Below are 19,220 nucleotides of genomic sequence, written 5' to 3'. Positions count from 1 at the left end.
GACTCCTCATCCTTTTTCCTCCTGCCAGAGGTTTCTCCTAATCAGTTCATCTACAGTAGCATGCTGTGACTTGCGGAAGTACCCACTCAGTTCTGGTCATGCCAGGTTTTAACACTCAACATTTGCTGCTCTGGCCTATGAGGGATTATTTATTCAGTCATTCATGAATGAATGTTGACTGAATTACTTAGGCCTGGGAGATTAAGATGCAATACAAGCTAAAGAATTATGTTTTTAAAAAAGAATTAAATCCGTTGTTAACATATTACAGGACTTGATTTCATAAAGCTTCCATAGCCAGAAGGCGTATTTTGACCAAGGGACGGAAAAGAAAGAAAAAAGGCAGAGGACAACCTAAGCACACTCTTAGTGAGAAGGAAGTAAAGCAAGAGGAAAAGTAGAGGAAGGTTAGAGGAGGGTAAAGGGGAGTCTGGAGGCCCAGTGCAAAGAGTAAATGCAAAGTTTGTGCACAGCTACACCTCTACGTTGTGAACATGTCAGTGCCCATGTCTGTAGTTTATGTATGTATGTATATTAGGATTCTGATTCCCAGGTAACAAACCAATTCGAGCTAGCTTAAGCATTATAGAATTCACCATTAGGATGCAGATTTTTCTCTTGTAACCCAAAGTCAGGAATGCAGATGGGCCTAAGGAAGGCACCCAAACCAGAATTTAGAAAGCCTAAAGCAGCCTTATCTGCTTACCTGCTTGAGTTTTCCTTCTGTTGCTTTATCCAACTCTCTGTTTTACATAGTGGGATATGACTGTCGCTCCTGGTTTTATAGTTCTAAACACCTAGAGGACCTGACTGATAGCCTCTCCTTCCCAGTTCCAGATTCCTTAAGAGGAAAGTAAGGAACTGGACTGACCCAGCTTGGATTAGGTGATCATTACCGAGAAACTTAAGACCAATAATTCATTTTCTGACGATTAATATGGGAAATAGCGGGCAGGAGTAGCCCAGCCACTGGAAGCAATATTCCCAATTGTGAACTATGAAACTCACATTCCAGAGTTTCTGGCGTTCTCTTGCAAGTGCGGTTATCATTGGCCTTTCCCCTAGGACTTAATCATTTTGGGGAGTAACTCATAGGCTCTAATTCAGCCATAACCAAGTGGTCAGAGTCAAAAACAGTCTGGAGCAGCACTCGCCATAGAGCTTTCTGAGATGGTGGACATGGTCTATATCCGTGATGCCCAATTCAGTGGCGCTAGCTCTGTGTGACTATCATGCATGTGAAATATGGCATGCGCAACTGAGAAAATGAGTTTTGAATTTTATTTCACTCTAACTGGCTCAAGTTTAAATATATGCTAGTGGCCACCACATTGGAAAGCGGAGGTCTAGTTAGAGAGGACTAAGTCCCATCGATAGGGCACACGTCCTGGATAAGGGGAGTCATTGTGAGGTGGTAGTGAGCAAAAAACAATTATCAGCTATCAGAAGTAGCTATATATGCATATGAGTTATTTTTAAACAAGGGCAAAAAACCTGGAGCACTATCTAAACCAGAACTGATTTCCATCCAATGAAAAAAAATGAAAACTTGAGATTCCTCAGGAAACACTTCGGGAATGGTTTAGAAAATTAGGGCACAGAAACAAAATGGAATATTGTATAGCCAATTAAAATGATTAGACTGTGGGAAACAATACGATGGTTCTTCAAAAATCAAATAGAATTAGCATATGATTCAGCTATTCCACTTCCGGATTCACCCAAAAGAAATGAAAACAGGGACTTGAGCAGATATCTGTGTACCCATGTTCATAGTGGCACTTGCACAATAACTAAAAAATGGCAGCAACCCAAGCGTCCATTGACAGATAAATGGACAAACAAAACGGAATGGGGTATATGCATACAATGGAATATTATTCAGCCTTAAAATGGAAGGAAATTCTGACATCTGCTACAACATGGATGAAACTTGAAGACATTATGCTCAGTGAAATGAGCCGGTCACAAGAAGACAAATATTGTATGATTCCACTTATATGGGGTACCTAGAATAGTCAAATTCATAAAGACAAAGTAGAATGGTGGTTGCCAGGGGAGAGTGGAAATGGAGAGTTAGTGTTTAATGGGCATAGAGTTCATTTGGGGAAGATGAAAAAGTTCTGGAAATGAATGGGGATCATGGTTGCACAAGAGTATGAAAGTACTTAGTGTCACAGAACTGTACACTTAAAAATAGTTAAGTGGTAAATATTATGTTTGCTTAATCACAATTTTAAAAATATTTTTAATGGTTAGAATAAGGCTAGAAATACAGGAAAGGGAAAATGCATATGTTAGCCTATTAAATACGAAAAAATACAAAACAAACTGTTAATGTATTGATATTTTAGTTTTAAGAGTATATATGCAAAGATTGAAAAATGATATAAAAAATAAAGATAATTCTATTAGGGTGCTGGGATTGCGAGGGGTTTGAAAAAAATATTTTTGCCCCATTTCAATAATTTGGTAATTTTGTATCTTATTATTTTATTTTATTTTATTCTTTTTGACCCCACCATGTGGCTTGCGGGATCTTGGTTCCCCAACCAGGGATCGAACCCAGGCCCATGGCAATGAAAGCACCAAGTCCTAACCACTGGACCGCCAGGGAATCCCCAATCTTATTATTTTAAATGAGCACAATATAACTCACCAAACTTGATAGTGAAACCAGGTATATTTCCTGAGAGAATCATAAGATGTTAAAGGTACGAAGAAAATATTTTACTTCTACCAGCTTCACTTAAATTAAGTAGGAATTTTGAGTCTGGTAGATGTGTTTTGTTTTCTGTTAAAGAAATGGTTCTTCAAATAGCTAAAGGTAAAACAGCACATGTTATCAGTAGTAGTGGTCAAAGATTTTTTTTTTTTTTAATCTCTAAATTTCCAGGCTTTGTAGTTTGAATATTGATTTAAGCTTAACCTTTGCCCCTCAATGAGTAAACCAACAGATTCCTGTCTTTCTCCTTCACAATGAATCTTTCCTTACTACTTACACACACACACACTCCTGACCCAAAGTATATGCCCAACCCACAGACACAACCTTCAGTTGTTCCCCAGACTTTCCAAATGGACATGACTTCAAGTTGCTGGTGAGAAGGAGCTGTTTTGCCTGCCTTAAAGTTTTATGCAGCTATTGTGAGATGACAGAGGAACTTTCTGACTACAGGAATTTTCATTCATTTCAGATCATTGAAAAGGAGACCAAATTATTTTGTTGCAATACAATGAGAGAAGACTCAGGGTATGATGAAAGAGGTCATATCACCCAAAAGGCATTTTCTTATATCCCTAAACTCTGTCTTTCTTTCTGCTACAAACAGCTGTTATAAATTGAGGGCACTGTGCTACGGGGCATCAATGTGGCTGTCCAAATAAGGCCTTACATGTTGACAATACATTGTGACCACTGTATTCCTCATATGTTGATGGATTAGTAACTCAGTTTAATTCATCCAGAGTAGATCAGAGCCTCATGGACAAACCAATAATAACCAAACACAAGATACTGACATATGCCCCCCAGAATGCAAGTTTATTAATTTACTATATAATATATCTCATTCAAGTGACTGGAATTCTCATGTCTACTATTCAAGGCAAAGTCTTCTACACCAGGGTAGCTGGGAAGCTAATATTCTGACAGTTGCTTTGAATTATTAAGTTGTAAAAAGAAACTTTTAGTGACTAGAACTTTTATATCCTTCCCCCTGATGTATACACAAGCTTCAGTGTTCCTTTTTCCTACACCATATTGAATAAACACTGCAAACATCTCTCGGATACCTATTTTGTTTTTATGCTAATATCTTTTGGCTCAATTTGAAGCCTATAATAAGACTAGCAAAATCATGGCTTTCTGAAGATTTGAGTTTATTCCTTATATGTTAATTTGTATAGATTTTAATCTAAGTCAGAAGGTTTCAAGGCACTTTTTAAAAATCAGTTTTGGGTGGTGTTATAGTCTGAATTGTGTCTCCCAAAATTCATATGTTGAAGTCCTAACCCTCAGTACTTCAGAATGTGACTGTATTTGGAGATAGGGTCTTCCCTGCATCCCAGCTTGAGATATGATTGAAAAATAAAAATTATATACATTTAAGGTGTGCAAGGTGATGTTTAGATGTATATTGTGAAATGCATACCACAATCAAGCTAATTAATATATCCATCGCTTCCCATAGCTACCACCTTTTTTTGGGAAATGAAAACACTTGAGATCTACTCTCTTAGCAAATTTCAAGTATACATTACATTATTATTAACCATAGCCATCATTGCTGTCTCCAGAACTTATTCATCTTATAACCAAAAGTTCGTACCCTTTGATCAATATCTCCCCTCTCCCCCGACCCTCAGTTTCTGTTAACAAAGATTCTACTCTCTGTTACTATGAGTTTAACCTTTTTCCAAAAAAAATTCCACAGATAAGTAAGATTATGCAATATTTGTCTTTCTGTATCTGGCTTATTTAACTTATCATAGTGTCCCCCAAGTTCATCCATGTTGTTGCAAATGGCAGGATTTCCCTCTTTTTATTTTATTTTATTTTTTGAGCATTCTTTTTTTATATATTTTTAAAATTGAGTTATAGTTGATGTACAATATTATACAAGTTTTAGGCATACAACACAGTGACCCACTGGTTGTTCAGTAGCATGTTCTTTAATCTCCACATACTTGTGAATTTTCCGGTTTTCTTTGTATAATTAATTTCTGGTTTCACACCACTGTGGTTGGAAAAGATGCTTGAGATGATTTCAGTCCTCTTAAATTTATTAAGACTTGTCTTGTGGCCTAACATAAGATCTATCCTGGAAAATGTCCCATGTGCACTCCAGAAGAATGTGTATTCTTTTGCTTTTGGAGGGGATATTCTGTATATATCTGTTAAGTCCATCCAGTACAACATGTCATTTAAGGCTGATGTTTCCTTATTGATTTTCTGTCTGGATGATCTATCCACTGATGTAAGTGAAGTATTAAAATCCCCTACTATTATTGGACTGCTGCCTATTTCTTCCTTAAGTCTGTTAATTTTTGCCTTATATATTTAGCTGCTCCTTTGTTGGGTACATAAATATTTCCAAATGTTATATTCTCTTGTTGGATTGACCCTTTTATTACTATGTAATGCCCATCTTTGTCTGAGAAGCCCTGGAATAAGATTTTGTTTTATTGCTTTGTTCTGCTTCTAACAAGAAGAGATAAGAGAGCTATGTAAAGTTCAAAAAGTTCTTAATGATCATATACTGTCATGTTATTTTGACTTACTTCACATAAACTGTTTGTAGAGAGGAATGGGTTAGTAATCAAGAAGAGTTATAAAAGAGAATTGAGTATGAAGGCAGAAAGAATTTGCATTCAAGGCATAAAATGGTGGTGAAATGGAATCTAATCTTATCCTCCAGGTCAGGGAGGACTTCTGGAGGTCAGGACACCATGGTGCCTACTTTAGGAACTATAGCCTTAGTCCCTTAAATTCCAGCAGACTCTTGACACTTTAAAACGATGAATTTCTGACAGAATGACAGAGCAGATTCCTAAAAAGCTCCATTGCATAGCAACTACCAATACTCATTAAAATATTTAAATTTTCTTTTTAAATGTATTGCTGTGTTGATAAAGAGTAAAAGCAGTCTTAGAAGCCAAAAAAGGTAGAAGCAGAAATCTAGAGAAATAAGGAAGCACTGTAATGGCAGAGCCCTGCCAATCCCTGGTGTCACTAAGCTTTGATTTTGATATGTACATAGGACATGAGATGGCCAAGTTATGGAGACTTTTTAATTTAAATAATTAAACAATAACACTATATTAGTTTTAGGTGTACAAGTTGATGATTCGATATTTGTATATATTGCAAAGTGAGCACCACCATAAGTCTAGTTAACACCTATCACCATACATAGTTACAAAATTTTGTTTTTTCTTGTGATGAGAACTTTTAAGATCTACTCTCTTAGTCTTATCAAAGAACCTTGTACAAAGCTAAATGTCAAAAGGGAGCCATCAGCAAAATGGTTAAAGTGTAAAGGGAAGAATAAAACAAAACAAAAGGTATTGGCGGATGCGGGAGGAAGGAGCAGCACAGAAATTCCTGTATCAACGTCAGAACCGAGTAAAGAAAGGGAAGAAATTCCCACAAGAATGTGTGACCACAAGTCAGACCTCCTGCATGTTTGTGGTCCACTTCATAATACCTGGGGGATGTAAAAAACCTCAGGCAAAGGAATTATTTTTAATTGGTACTGGGTTGGCATGCCTCCAGGCAACTGAAAAGACAACTGCAATTTTTTTCTGGGGGAAAGTGACTTCAACCTAAACTTCAGAGAAGTTTGACAAAGATCTATTGAAAATGAGATTATAATTAAACAAACAAATAAATGAACAGGAAAACAAAGCATCGTGAGTGGGAGCCAACAGAAACACAAGACAGCAAAATCAGATCATCCAAAAGTTTAGATGGTAGAGTTGACAGATTCAGAAGACAAAATGTTTAATAGGTGCCTGGGAATAAGTTGGACTAGGTTATTCAGATCAGTCCCATTACTGAAAACCACAGCAGGGCTTCCCTGGTGGCGCAGTGGTTGAGAGTCCGCCTGCTGATGCAGAGGACGTGGATTCGTGCCCCGGTCCGGGAGGATCCCACGTGCCGCGGAGCGGCTGGGCCCGTGAGCCGTGGCCGCTGAGCCTGCGCGTCCGGAGCCTGTGCTCCGCAACGGGAGAGGCCACAACGGTGAGAGGCCCGCGTACCGCAAAAAAAAAAAAAAAAAAAAAAAAAAAAAAACCACAGCAAATGCTGGCTAAAAGAAAGAAAAATATGAAAAGCGTTGAAAGCACTGAAAACAGGGCAAAACTTAAAGAAAGTGAGAGCCAGAGAGACCCCGAAATTGCTTTTGCCTTGGGTGCACTTTCCATTCCAGACAAACTTGAACTTTGGGTTTTGACAGCCTTCTGGGGTAAAAGGGGCAGAAATCAAAGCCTGGGAGCCCCCAAGTTGGAAAGTCTAACAGGAGGGTCTCTTTACACTGAGCTAGACCTGCAAAGGGCTACAACCCAGGATTAGGGTGAAACAGAAGTAAACTCACATCTCTCTCCACCCAGGGGACTCAGAAAATTTTCCTGGTCTAACAGAACAAGAAGAGAGGGGAGTAGTGAAAAGTATAACACAGCCTAACCCTTACACGGATTTGCAGCTCAAAATCACGTTACCTCTAGCCCTTAATGTAGTTCAAAGTGTTCCCGGGCTAGTAGTGCCCCTAGATCAGCGGTCCCCGGCCTTTTTGGCATCAGGGACCGGTTTTGTGAAAGACAATTTTCCACAGATGGAGCGGGGCTGGGGGGGTGAGGGGGTGCAGGGCTCCCTCAGGCAGTGACGCGAGCGAGAGGGCAAGTGGCGGATGAAGCTTCGCTGGCCTGCCCACCGCTGCTCCCCTCCTGCTGTGCGGCCCGCTTCCCAACAGGCCTTGGACAGCTACTGCTCCGTGGCCCCGGGGTTAGGGACCCCTGCCCTAGACAACTAGGAGAAGGAAATACACGTCCTCTCTGATATATCGGTCCTTCCTTTACGGTCTTAAGGAAATCCTGCAAATGAATTCTTAAGGAAAATGAGTGTATTTGTTTCCCATTGCTGCTGTGACAAGTTACCACAAACTTGGCGGCTTAAAACCACACGAATTTACTGTCTTACAGTTCTGGAGGTAAGGAGTTCACAGTCGGTGTCACGGTGCTAAAATCAAGGTGTCAGCAGGGCTGCATGTCCTCTAGCTGGAGGCTCTCGAGGCAACATTTGAAGATTATATACCATAAATGAGAATCAGCAGAAAAGACAGATGAAACATACATTCATACACATATACATCATAAACCAGTTAGGTTTATCACAGGAATATAGGGTTGGTTTAACATTAGAAAAATTCATTAATGTAATTCACATTTTAAGAGATTAAAAGAGGGACTTCCCTGGCGGCTCAGTGGTTAAGAATCCGCCTGCCAATGCAGGGGACACGGTTTCCATCCCTGGTCCAGGAAGATCCCACATGCCACAAAGCAACTAAGCCCATGTGCCACAACTACTGAGCCCACACGCTGCAACTACTGAAGCCCGCGCTCCTAGAGCCTGTGTTCCGCAACAAGAGAAGCCACCATAGTGAGAAGCCCATGCACTGCAACGAAGAGTTAAAAAAAAAAAAGAGAGGTTAAAAGAGAAAAACTATATGACTGTTTCAGTGGATGCAAAAAAAATGCATTTGATGTGATTCAATATCACAACTAAATAAAAACAATACTAGATTCCAATGGCTGCCATAACAAATTACCATGAATTTGGTGGCTTAAAGCAATAATTCTCTCACAGTTCTGAAGGCTAGAAATAAAAATTCTAAATGTGAGCAGGGTCAGGCTCCTTTCAGAGGCTCTAGGGGAGAGTCAATTCTTGCCTCTCACAGCTTCTAATGGTTTTTTTGTTTTGTTTTTTGCTTTTTTTTTAAAGCATCTTTATTGGAGTATAATTGCTTTACAATGGTGTGTCAGTTTCAGCTTTATAACAAAGTGAATCAGCTATACATATACATATCCCCATATCTCTTCCCTCTTGTGTCTCCTTCCCTCCCACCCTCCCTTTCACACCCCTCTAGGTGGTCACAAAGCACCCAGCTGATCTCCCGGTGCTCTGCGGCTGCTTCCCACTAAGCTATCGGTTTTACGTTTGGTAGTGTATGCATGTCAATGCCACTCTCTCACTTTGTCCCAGCTTACCCTTCCCCCTCCTTGTGTCCTCAAGTCCATTCTCTCGTAGGTCTACATCTTTATTCCCATCCTGCCCCTAAGTACTTCATGACCATTTTTTTAAAAATTCCATATATATATGTATTAGCATACAGTATTTGTTTTTCTCTTTCTGACTTACTTCACTCTGTATGGCAGAACTCCTGATGTTTTTTGACTGATGGTGACATCACTCTGATCTCTGCCTCTATCCACACCTGGACCTCTCCTCTGTGTCTGTCTGTATAAAATCTCTCTCTGCCTCTCTCTTCTTAGGGTACATATGATTGCATTTAGGGCCAACCCTGATAATTCAAGATAAATTCCTCTCAAGATCCTTAACTTAATCACATCATTTGCCATATAAATTAATTTTCACTCTCGCTGTATAATGTGATATTCACAGGGTCCAGAGATTAGGAAGTAAATATAACCTGGGGGGAGGGGACATTCTTCCAGCATACTGCAAAACAAACCACAAAGGAATTGTAAAAGACAGCTTCCTTAACTTGTATTTTAATCAGGATCTTAAAAAAATAGCTACAGCTAATATCAAACATTCCTTTTAAAACCAGGAATAAGGGCTTCCCTGGTGGCGCAGTGGTTGAGAGCCCGCCTGCCGATGCAGGGGGCACGGGTTTGTGCCCCGGTCCGGGAAGATCCCACGTGTCGCGGAGCGGCTGGGCCCGTGAGCCATGGCCGCTGGGCCTGCGCGTCCAGAGCCTGTGCTCCGCAACGGGAGAGGCCACAGCAGTGAGAGGCCCGCGTACCACAAAAGAAAAAAAACAAAAACAAACAAACAAAAAAAAAACAGGAATAAGAATGGATGCCCATTATTACCAGTTCTATTCTACATTAGCCCAGAAACCCAAACCAATGCAGCAAGACAAAGAAATAAAAATTCTAAGAACTGAAAAGAAAAACACACAAAATATTATTTTAACACAACTATCTGAATATAAAACTTTTAAAACATCAACAGATAAGTTATAGAATTATTAATAGTTAAATAAAATTGCATTTCCTTTTTTTTTTTTTGACTTCCCCGCACACCTGGTGGGATCTTCGTTCTCCGACCAGGGATTGAACCCAGGTCTTCAGCAGTGAGAGTGCAGAGTCCTAACCACTGGACAACCAGGGAATTCCTGACAATTGCATTTCTATATGCCCATACATGGAAATTATGTTAGTAACTATAATAAATTACAGAAATATATACCAAGTAAAATAGCAACCAAAATATTGGGCTGGCCAAAACTTTCGTTTGGGTTTTCTGTACCATCTTATGGACAAATCTGAGTGAACTTTTTGGCCAACCCTAATAGAGGCTGTTGTGCTTCCACCTATGATGGAGTACTGGTACCACACTTGACCTTTTCTAGTAACAACTAGAGAATGTACAAAATACAAGCATCAATTGCTTTCAGACACTGGGCACTAGACAGAGAAGGATAATAAAAACGGTATCCCAGCAATACCTCTACTTTCTTCCTGGTGGCTCTCTCTGGACCACAAGGTGGGGAGGAGGAACCGAAACAGAGCATGAGAGTCTTACTGAGTTGAGGAGACAGAGATCAGATTTTGGACAGGTGGTTGGAATTTGGAGGACAGGATGCTAGAGGGGAGAGAGCTACGTGGAGAACGGGCTCCAGGGACTTCCCCGGTGGTCCAGTGACTAAGACTCCAAGCTCCCAGTGCAGGGGGTCTGGGTTTGATCCCTGGTCAGGTAACTAGATCCTGCATGCTGCATTGAAGATCCTGCACATGGCAGCTAAGATCTGGCGCAGCTAAATAAATAAATAAATATTTTTAAAAACATGTCTATCCTAAAGAAAGGGCTCCAGAAATTGTCATAGAGGTCACCTTGAGTTTTGGCTGGCTACAAAGCATCACATGCCTAGAGAAAACTCTACAAGGTCAGGCAAAGAAAAGCACTTGGGAGCCCAAAGCTGAACAATTCCCAGAACTAGGAGATGTTGAGTTCTCATCAGCCGGAGTGGAGAAATCCTTACTGAACACCTGGGAAGAACTATAGGCGCGCACACACACACACACACACACACACACACACACACACACACAGAGTGATGGTGTGTATCAAAGCAACACAGGAACCAACTGAAAGAGCTCCCGGTGCCAAAGCAGAAACAATTTGAACAAAATAAAATATTACTGAATTATAATCCAAGCAAGAATGACCACCTCATTCATGGAATGAAGGCAATATTGTTAAGGTGTCAGTTTTTCTCAAAATGTTTTAAATCTTCAGTGCAATTTTTTAAAAAGCAGGGTTCCCCCCCCCCTTAGAAATAGACAGGCTGATTCCAAATATATGAGGATGAAAATGACTTAGAATACCTAAGACAATTTTAAGGAAAATTGGAAGGACTTCTACTATGTGATCTAAAATACTATTAGGAAGCTACAGCTTCAAGACAATGTGGTATGGTAGTGGAGTATGAATAAACCTAGTATCAACAGAGAAGACTAGAAAATCCAGAAATATACACATATATGTATATATTCCCACACATATATAGTTTATTCATTTTCAAAAACGTACCAAGGTAATTCATAGTCTTTCTAATAAATGGCAATGGAAGAAAGGGGATCCATATGGGAAAAAAAGGTGTCTCAACATTTGCATCACACCATAGATGAAAATTAGGAGGAGAAATAACAGTACATGGAGGGAAGATGGGGTTGGGGGGACTGGGAAGGCTTTTGCGTGGCGATCACAACCACAGCTACTTCTGATGACTTCCCCAGTTTCACCATTTCCTCTGATTCCTCTCTTCATCAGTTCAGTTCCTTGAACGAGATATTCTGTGGTTTGATTCTCGACATTGCCACGCTATTTCATTTTACTGGAACGCTTTCTACACAACTGCAGCTCATCTTTATTTGGGTGACTCCTATTCATTTCACCTTTTATTTTCCTTTTGATTAGTTGGTAAATACATGCAATATTTATAATATATGAAAGATATAAGAATTTTTGAAAGAACACCTGTATAGCCCTCACTGAAAGGGATTTCTAAAACCAACACTAGCTCTGATATTAGCTAGGAGGACTCATAGCCTCAGAATATGGTCAGATTCACAGTGTGATTTATTACAGTGAATGGATACAAAACAAAATCAGCATAGGGAAAAGGCACAAGGAAATCGGGTGCAAGCTTCTAAGAGTCCTCTCCCAGGGGAGTCAAGTAGGCTGTGTTGAACTCTTCCAGCAATGAGTCGTGACAACACGTGTGCAGTGTTGCCTATCAGAGAAGCTCATTAGGGACTCGGCGCCAAGGGTTTTAGCTGGGAGCTGGACATGCAGCTCCCTCCACCTGGCATGTACCAAAATTCAAGACTTCCGGATGGAAAGCAGGTGTTTGGCATAAACCATATTGTTTAGAGACTGTGAGCCACTCTTATCAGGTAATGGTGGGAACCTTCCCAAGATGAAATCTAAGCTCCCAGACACTAGCCAAGGTCTAAACTTACAAGCAGGTCTTTCTAAGGATAGCATCGCAGGCCTGCTACTTATTCTGGTACCCACTTCCTGTTTCTGCCCATCCCAAATCTCGAACACTTCCCCTCCACCCATCAAGTAACCACCATATGAATGAATATTTACTGTGACCTTGCTTTCTTTCCTACAGATTTACTTTACATGTATGTATGCCTATACAATTTATTTTTGGTTTGGCAATGTTTTTGAACTTCATCTAAGTAGAATAATGTACCTTTCAATTTTTCATTTATATAATGCTTGTGATGTTCATCCATGTTAATATCTGCATTTCCGGGCTTCCCTGGTGGCGCAGTGGTTGAGAATCCGCCTGCCGATGCAGGAGACACGGGTTCGTGCCCTGGTCCGGGAAGATCCCACATGCCGCGGAGCAACTAAGCCCGTGAGCCATGGCCGCTAGGCCTGTGCGTCCGGAGCCTGTGCCCCGCAACGGGAGAGGCCACAACAGTGAGAGGCCCGCATACCGCAAAAAAAAAAAAAAAAAAAAAAAAAAAAAAAAAAAAAAAAAAAAAAAAAAAATCTGCATTTCCGTGTGTGTGTGTATGTGTATGTATACACACATACTTTATTGTTTAAACTTAATCATATGTATGTATGTGTTGTGTGTGTACATATACATATACACATTTGTTGGAGATAAAATGTAATCTTCAACTCAATAAAGCATTATCGTTAAATTTGCCCATTGATACATTATTTATTTTAATAACTTTACTGATTTCTTTTTAAAAATTTTTAATTAATTAATTAGTTTAATTTTGGCCGCGTTGGGTCTTTGTTGCTGTTTGCGGCCTTTCTCTGGTTGTGGCGAGCGGGGCTGCTCTTCGATGCAGTGTGTGGGCTTCTCACTGCAGTGGCTCATCTTTGTTTTGGAGCACAGGCTCTACCACGTGGGCTTCGGTAGTTGTGGCTCGCAGGCTCTAGAGGGCAGGCCCAGTAGTTGTGGCACACGGGCTTAGTTGCTCCATGGCATGTGGGATCTTCCCGGACCAGGACTCGAATCTGTGTCCCCTGCATTGGCAGGCGGATTCTTAACCACTGCGCCACCAGGGAAGTCCTGATACATTATTTATATTAGTGAAAACAACTCAGATTTCAATAGGATAATGAATAATTAAGTTATATGGCAGGAGATAATTTAAAGATAATACCATACTGAATTGAGGATTATATTCTATCTTCAACAAACTTGTATAGAGAATCCATTATGTTCTAGGAAGCCATGAGCATGGATGTAGATGTATATGTCTGTTCATGTGTCAAGTCTATAGTTTTTTATTACCAAGGTTTATATTGTTTTAATATCTGATAATATCAGTTTTCTTAATTGTCTTATTTTTCCAAATTTCTTGACAATTCCAATTCATCTAATTTCTTATTTGGAATTTAGAAGCATAGTACATAGTACAAAAACCAACAAAATTCTCTTCTGGGATTCTCATTAAATTTACATTTTGCTCTGGATTTGACTCTTATTTTTTCCCAAATGGTCACTGAATTTTTTCCAACTCATTTATTGAAAAGTTTATATTTTTCTCAAAGGTTTGCGATACAACCTTTCTTGTATGTTAAATTCCCACATGTTGTTCTACTCTATCGGTTTATCTATTAATATTTCTCTGTAACACTATTCTAATATTCTAGGCTTTTATGATATATTTTATTATATGGTATGGCTGGTTCCATCTTATTGCTCTTCTGTTTAAAAGATTTCCTATCTTATTTCTTGATTCTTTTTATATATGAAACTAAAATCCATTCGCCTATTCTCATACATAGCCTTAGATATTTTTACTGGAATTGTACTAAATTTACAAATAAATTAGAACGAACTGACATCTTTTTGAAATTGAATCTTCTGTGGAGAGATAGACAATAATCAAAATAAGCAAGCTAAATATATGATATATTTTTTGATGATAAGTGCTAAATAAAGCAGGGAAGGAGACTGGAAGGTGGGGCTGGAGGTTGCTATTTTAAATAGGAGAGACTCACCAATATTTTAGTATAGATTCCAATGAAGTGAGGGAGGCAGTTCATGTTCTAGACCTAGGGAATGGCAAGTTCAAAGGCCCTCAAGAACTGGCTTTGGCTAAGAGCACGAACAGCTCACCCATAGTAAGGGGAGGCCAGACGGAGTGTCCCACCTAGATGCAGTTCAATGGGTAGATGCGGTGGTAGGCTGGGGTAGACAGTCTCCTGTTTTCTTAGTGAAATAGGAAGTTGCACAGAGTGAGGATCTGGAAGGCAGTGTTAAGAGGAGAGGGGGACGGTGGTGTTAATAGCAGGCAGCACTAAGGGCCTATTCGAGAATAGTGACTGTGAATTCACAGTGAGCACTGTCAACACGGCTGTGCACGGTTCTCTAGCCACAGTCAGCCACATGGGTGAAGGCTCGGAGGAGGCAAGAGCTGGACTTACTCAGGGTCGTGATTTAACCAAGCAGGAATCACAAGGCAATAGCAGGGCAAGGAAACCGAGGATGAAGTGTTTGAGGATAATAACAGTGACTGTGGAATTGCCTCTGGATGAGGGGAGAAGTGAGGGCAGGAGGGGCAAGGGACTGTGACCTTTCTTGGGTCTTTTAAACGAGCACATCAAAATTACTTTGTAAAATTTATTGTAAAACTAGCTTTTTAGAGATTATTCTTCAAACTATAAATCTGTGAAGAGATCACCTCATTATTTTTATTATTAAAGAACGTAATTATTAGTATTCTTACAAACCTAACATTTTTCTATCCCCCAAAGTTATCATCTAACCAAGAATGTAACAATGGTTAAAGACTCTGTTATTAAACTTCAACATCAATCATAAAAGAAATTTCACCCTTGTAGCATTCAAATAATTATCCATAAACTATGGTATCAAATACAGGCATGGAATGAATAATTAAAATTCACAGAAAATGGGAAAGTTTTGCATAACAGTTAAGTGTTCCATTGGATGCTTAAGCCTTTTCGATTTTTGATACACCAGAATAGCAAATCTGATTAACCACCATTTAATATTCTCTTTCTTCCCTTGCAAGGGATCTGAGAAGTAAAATGGTAGGCTATAGGACAAATCCTAGGACTTGCTGAAAACAAGGCCATGATTTGTAAAGTACTGATTAACTGTCCAGAAATAGCTAAGTTGACTTTTTTCATTTCTAACTCAATAAAGCATCAAACCTATATTTCCTTCCCCCTCACTCATTTTTCATAAAATCTCAGATTTGAAAAAATGCAAGCATACGCCAGTGCTTAGCTCCTATGTGGATTTTTTTTTTTTTTTTTTTTCGATACGCGGGCCTCTCACTGTTGTGGCCTTTCTCGTTGCGGAGCACAGCCTCCAGACACGCAAGCTCAGTGACCATGGCTCACGGGCCCAGCCGCTCCGCGGCATGTGGGATCTTCCCGGACCGGGGCACGAACCCGTGTCCCCTGCTTCGGCAGGCAGATTCTCAACCACTGCGCCACCAGGGAAGCCCTCCTATGTGGATTTTTGACAAGGGTCATAGAGTTTCTGCTTTTGTGGTGCCAGTGATGGGGAAGTCCAATTTATTATCCAATTGACTTCAGCTCTGTTTGGTATAAAGTTCTATCTCAAACTGAGCCTAAATATGTTGCCATAGTACTTTCACCCACTTGTCTCGGGCCTGTACCCAAAGTCACACTATGTAGATTTGATTCCTCTTCCACAATATAATCTTTCAAAGAACATTTTTAAAAACTGTCATGTTTTTTACTCGACATAAACAGCTATACATTTTTCCCACTTCTTTTAGTCATTCTTCATATGATCTTCTACCAGCCAAACCCTTGTCTTCAATCAGCTCCAGAGTATTGTTTTACAATTCAAATACTACAAATAAGGACAGCCCAACTCAGAGAAGATCTGACTTATGAAGGCCTCTGTTATACTTCCATTTGGATAACTTAAAATTCCATTTGCTATTTTTAGTATCTATATCACATTGCATTTGTTGCTCTTAAGCTGTACTCCTGTGTGGTTGGTTTCCTGGGCCAAGTTCCAGCCATTACATTTGTCTATATTAAACTTTATTCTCTTAGATTAAACCCATCATTTCAACCTACTACCTTTTTGATTGTGATTCTGTCAAATCTAGTAGCCTTCTAGTTTTACCTCATCTACAGATTTAATCAGTATACTCTCAATGTCATTATATCTATAGCTATAAAAAAAAGTCTGATTACTAAGGAGTCTGTTCTTCAGTTTTAAAGCACTTTCCCAGCTTGACATCAAACAGCACTGTTTGATGTCAAGCTGGGAAATCAGTCTTTTCTGATTACTTCATTGACTACAAATCCACCCATGTTACGTCATCTTGTCTACAAAAGCATTGTGCAAAGCTTGACATTCCCTCTAAATGCTGTAGTATTTGTTTCATAAATCATCTTTAAGTACAACTCCATAGTGGAGTTTAAGCCTACAGTGTAAGATCACACTTTTATGATTTAAATACAGCATCACAAAAATGTTGTAGAGGTCTCTGGCTCAAGACAATGGACTGAACACAAATATTGGTCACGTGTTCCTTCTGAAACCCCACTAATATTATGCTCTGGAATTATAGAAAGTTATATAAACACTGGAAGAGCGAAGTTAATGAGGGGATTTATCCTCAGATAAGAAATTTCAAAGAAATCTGGAAGACAAAGTGGGACAGAAGTGTGTTAATGGGTGAGATGGAGCTCAAACTGCAGTTCAGTGAGATAGCAGCGTAGTTAGGAGACCAGCTAGAATCTGGAAATCAGAGTAGGAATGCAGAGTCGGGCTGAATATATGCAAGAGCTGTGCTAATCTAATCTCAACCTTCCTTCCTCACCCACCAGAGGCTGCATCACAGAAGAGAAAAAGTTCTGATTTCTAAGGAAATTAAAGTTTGAAGGCTTATGTTTTCCAACGCGAGTACTGGGTTTGACTCCCTAATGATGAAATACTGCATCTGCACTAAATGTCCCTCCAACATATAACAACTTCCCATCTAGGGAAAGAGGCTTATCAGGAGGCAGTAAAAGGAGAAACTCATACCAACTACATGAAATAATCCATCACATCTTTTATTCTTTTTTTTTTTTTTTTTTTTTTTTTTTTTGCAGTACGCGGGCCTCTCACCGTTGTGGCCTCTCCCATTGCAGAGTACAGTGGCCATGGCTCACGGGCCTAGCTGCTCCGCGGCATGTGGGATCTTCCCGGACCGGGGCACGAACCCATGTCCCCTGCATGGGCAGGCGGACTCTCAACCACTGCGCCACCAGGGAAGCCCCACATCTTTTATTCTTAAATATAAAGGAACTAACAAGGTTCAACACATGTATCAGGGAAAAAAAAACAATGTGAAAGAGCTAGACCAAGATACACAAGAAAAAAATAATCCCAGAAGAAACAGGTAAATCAAGAAACAAAAGAGGGCTTGAAATAAAATAATTAGCCTCAAGAAAGTATGATACACATAAAACAAAATAAAATCCTTTGAAAAAGTAACAGTATAAAAAAGGGCTACAATAATAATACAAACGTGACAATAAAAATATTTCAATAGAACTAGAAGATAAAGTTGAAAAATATCCCACGTTACCTTTGAAAGTTTAATGTGCATAAGAATCACCTGGGGATCTTATTAGTAAAGAATCTAGTTCAGTAGTTTTGAGATGAGGCCTAAAGTTCTATATTTCTAACAAGCTCCCAGGTGAGGTCAGCGCTGCTGGGCCATGGACACACTATGAGTAGAAAGCCCATAGGTACAGAAGTTAAAAACAAGAGAGTTCAAAATTATAAAACAAGAAAGAGGAGTGAAAGACAATCTCGGAGAGCCAACATATGCAACAAATTAAAGTCGCAAGAAGAGAAAATGGATAAAATAGGTCAAAGAAACCACAGAAGAAAACTTCTGGAATTGGAAAGTGATTCAGGTCTTCAGATTAAAGGGGCTCATTGAGTAGGGTTGAGTAGGATGCATTTTAAAAAGACCCACTTCTAGACACATTCATATGCAATTTCAGAACACATGAAAATAAATAAATATAAATATCCTAAGAACTTCCAGAGAGTAAAAAGTTAGGACAACTACAAAGGAGTTTGGAAGACAGAGATATAAAACTTCTCTTAGATGGATTGGATGCTGGCAGGCAATGCCTTCGAAATTCTGAGTGTAAAAACTTGGGACGTGGGCTTCCCTGGTGGCGCAGTGGTTGGGAGTCCGCCTGCCGATGCAGGGGACACGGGTTCGTGCCCCGGTCCGGGAAGATCCCAAATGCCACGGAGCGGCTGGGCCCGTGAGCCATGGCTGCTGAGCCTGCGCGTCCGGAGCCTGTGCTCCGCAACGGGAGAGGCCACAACAGTGAGAGGCCCGCGTACAGAAAAAAAAAAAAAAACTTGGGACGTGAATTTTTAGATCCTGTGGCTCCTGATCACTCAAGTTAGGGCAGAACAGTAACGTAACCAAGATGTGATAGACACCAAAGGTTAGCTGACCCGTTTCCATTCCTGACATCCTCTCCCCTGCCTGCCTCTCCAACAGAGGCTGGTAAATCCCAGTGCTTGTATATAAACTTTGTGCAGCTAGAGGTGGCCATTACACACCAGTCTGGTCAGTGAGATGTAGGCCAAAGTATGCTGAAGGTGTTTCTGGGGAATTTTGGTGCAAGTTTCACATATGCTCCGAAAGAATTTTTCTTTGTTGGTTGGTTATACAGCTATTTATGTGAATTTGTTAATCATGTTACTTAAAGAATCTATATTTTCAGTTACTTTTTTGTATGCTTTATCATTAAATTTCTGAGAGGGTCTGTTAAAATCTCCAGCTACATTTGTCAATTTATCAATCTCCCCCTGTAATTCTAACAGTTATTGCTATAAATCTTTTAAGGCTTTAGAAATTGTTTCTTGGGCCCTTTTGGCTCTCTGAGTAGCACC

This window comes from Kogia breviceps, chromosome 13, assembly GCF_026419965.1.
Source record: "Kogia breviceps isolate mKogBre1 chromosome 13, mKogBre1 haplotype 1, whole genome shotgun sequence".
NCBI lineage: Eukaryota > Metazoa > Chordata > Mammalia > Artiodactyla > Physeteridae > Kogia > Kogia breviceps.
Note: the sequence above shows the minus strand (reverse complement) of the source record.